General features: G+C 47.8%; 1 pseudogene; it reads left to right on the forward strand.

The window, feature by feature from the left end:
- The first annotated feature begins 1,844 nt into the window (after positions 1 to 1,844).
- On the forward strand, positions 1,845 to 2,506 carry LOC102422969 (annotated as a pseudogene).
- Positions 2,507 to 3,438: the final 932 nt, after the last annotated feature.

The following is a 3,438-nucleotide window of genomic DNA, read 5'->3' on the forward strand; positions in this document are numbered from 1 at the left end:
GGGGCCCAGGGACCCCAATTCTCTGGGCAGAAGGCAGCACCAAGCACCAGTGACTTGACTGTGTTTCTTATCACCTGCGTCTGAGATCCCTGATTCCCTGTGCATTCATACTAAGAGCCAGTGACTCCAATTCTTGGTGCGAGGGCGCACAAGGGAACCTGATTCTCAAGGCGAGGTAGCGCAAACAACAGAGACTCTGATACTGGATTCCTGGGGAACTCTGATTCTTGGCTCACGCTAGGGGGCGCTGATTTTCAACACGCTCCAGGGGGTGGGGGTCTCTGTTTCAGCACGGTACAGGCAGGGTACAGCTACGAAAACAGAGAATCCCCGGACATCTTTTCATATAAATTAGAGAAAGAGATTTTCACTCTCCCCCCACATTACTTGGGCCTGCATAAAGTGATCAGCACGTTTCAGGCAGATTTGACACTGGTCTTATCATGGCTCCATGCTCAGATCACATCTTGGGTTCTTCAGCCCAGGCCTCCCTGGAAGAACAGTGTTCGCCAGACAGTTACACCTTCTTTGCGGTGCACTGATAGTCTACCAAGCAGCCTGGGGGTAGCAGCCCTCCAGGCTTCCCTAGGGGTGTAATAGCAAACCCTTGGTTTGGTTGGGATAGAGACTCTCCTATGTTCTGCCCATTGATCCTGAGAAAATTATCTGCACAAAGGCACTTCTCTCCATCCTTCTTTTTGAGAGCCATTATGCTGGGCCCAACTTGGAAAGGAAGTTAAGATTTTACTTTTATTAGTATTTTTTTTTATTTTTTAAAAATATATTTTATTGATTTTTTACAGAGAGGAAGGGAGAGGAATAGAGAGTTAGAAACATCAATGAGAGAGAAACATCGATCAGCTGCCTCCCGCACACCCCCCACTGGGGATGTGCCCGCAACCAAGGTACATGCCCTTGACGGGAATCGAACCCGGGACCCTCCAGTCCGCAGGCCGACGCTCCATCCACTGAGCCAAACCGGTGCTGGCTTATTAGTATTTTTATTTAAATATATTTTTATTGATTTCCGAGAGGAAGGGAGAGGGAAAGATAGAAACATCAATGATGGGAGAGAATCATTGACCAGGGGCCTCCCGCACTCCTCCAACTGTGGATGGACCTCCCAACCTGGGTATGGGCCCTTGACCTGAATCAAACCTGGGAATTCTCCAGTCTGCAGGCCACATGCTCTATCCACTGAGCCAAACCAGGGAGGGCAAGATTGTACTTCTAATTTCAGTGTCTTCCTCAGCGAAATGGGATTAAAGTGTGTTGAGAAATTCCAGGGAGGATTATAAAGTGCAAATCAGATTATGCATATTAACAGGGTGAGTCCCTCCTAGCTTTCAGGAATAGGAGGAGATCCCATCAACCAGGCTTCTAAAGATCCTCCTATTACCACCCTTGCACACAAGTCCCACCTCCAGGGAGGAGCTTTGGTGGGTGAGGTCTTAAAGAGATTCACCCTCCTAGTGGTATATAGAGGCCAGGCTCACATTACTAAGCATTTCGCTGGTAGGAGACTGGCTTCGGAGATTCTTCTTGGAGACACGCTTCAGGGACTCATTCAAAGGAGCAGGCTCCGGAAATCACAGATGACTTGCACGTTGCTTGGTTTCTGACGGGCGTCCTCAGCTGATTTTCACTTGGGGGACCTGACATTAGATACAGGAGAAGGCGACTGGATAACTGGACGTCAGCGGGCCACTGGAACTCTTCTTGGCAGCTCCTACTGGCTTCCACAGAGAGGGAGGCCTGAGCAGACCTCAGCTTCTCACTCTTCCTCGCTCCTGGAGGATCACACTGACTGAAGGAGTCTCTCTGATCATCACCTTCCCTGCACCATGGCCTTTGCTGCTTCCCTGGCCCAGCTCCAAGCAGAGGCCAGCTGTCCCCTCTGCCTGGATTACCTGAGAGACCCAGTGACCACTGCCTGTGGGCACAACTTCTGTCTCTCCTGCATCCACCAGCGCTGGGAAGGTCTCCGCGGCACCTTTCCCTGTCCCGTCTGCCTCCACCACTGCCCTGACAGGCGCTTGAAGAGGAACACCCAATTATGTCACATGACTGAGATTGTTCAGCAGATCCCCACCTCAGGGAGCCAGAGGAAAATGCAGGAAGAAATGCCCCTGTGTGGGAAGCACCGCGAGGTCCTGACCCTGTTCTGTGAGAAAAGGCTGGAGCTGCTGTGTCCCCAGTGCAAGGGCTCCTTAGACCCCCAGGATCAGCCCCTGGTCCCCATGGAAGAAGCTGCAGCTAGTCAGAGAGGGATGCTCAAAAGGTACATTGGGGTCCTCACTGAATACCTTAAAAATTCTGTCAAGGTATATGAATACCAAGGTGCAAATATTTTGGCCGTGAAGAGAAAGATGAATACATGGAGGAATGACCTGGACGATGAATGTAATGATCTCAAGTATTCATTGGAAATAGAGTACAATGAATTTGATAATGATCTACTTGTGGAAGAGAATAATGTTGAAGAAAAACTAATCGAAAACGGAAGGCAAATTTCACATCGTATGTTCAGGCTAAGCAGTCGGTTAAGTGAAATAGAAGAGAAGTGTTTGCAGACGGATGAGGATTTACTCACAGGTATTGAAAGTATCCACAGCAGCTATGAACACAGAGAATCCCCGGCCATCTTTTCATATAAATTAGAGAAAGGGATTTTCACTCTCCCCCCACATTACTTGGGCCTGCGTAAAATGATCCGCACGTTTCAGGCAGATTTGACACTGGATCCGGAAACTGCCCATCCAGACCTCCTTATCTCAAGAAATGGGAAACAGGCGACATACTGGATACCAGATCGCATTCTGAATCCCCAGGCTCGTACTTCTTACCCAGCTGTCCTGAGTTCTGAGGGATTTGATGCTGGCAGGTACTTTTGGGTGGTAACCATAGGAGTCACAGGCGAATGTTCCTTGGGTGTGTGTAAAGAATCCTTCCCCATAAATACGCTCACATCACCGTCGCCAAGCAACGGCTGCTGGACTCATACATTTGGCCCTTCCTCTATTCCAAAAGAGATTGGTGTTTTTCTGGACTATGAGTTGGGAGAGGTCTCATTTTATAATTTGAAGACCTGCTCATTGTTGTACGGAATCACTGCCACATTTACAGGAAAACTTATGCCTTATTTCTCCATCGTATCTTCAGAACCTCTTACAACCAGTATCATCAGAGTCTAGGGATGACAAATTTGAAAGAAATTTTGTATGTGCGTAGTTTCTACCCTTGCTGTTGAAAGGAATACTTATAATAAAGAGCCTGATTCCAGTTTTAAAAAAAAAATCTTGTATCTGCAGACCAGAAATAAACATATCAGAACAAAAAATGTTTAAGTCCCAATTTCAATGTCCAACAGTTCTGAGTCCAAGTTTCAGTGTCCGACAGTTCCTTATGTGTACATGTCAGCAATGATATCTCAGTTCT

Source organism: Myotis lucifugus, unplaced genomic scaffold (genome assembly GCF_000147115.1).
Source record: "Myotis lucifugus unplaced genomic scaffold, Myoluc2.0 scaffold_1793, whole genome shotgun sequence".
Taxonomy (NCBI): Eukaryota; Metazoa; Chordata; class Mammalia; order Chiroptera; family Vespertilionidae; genus Myotis; species Myotis lucifugus.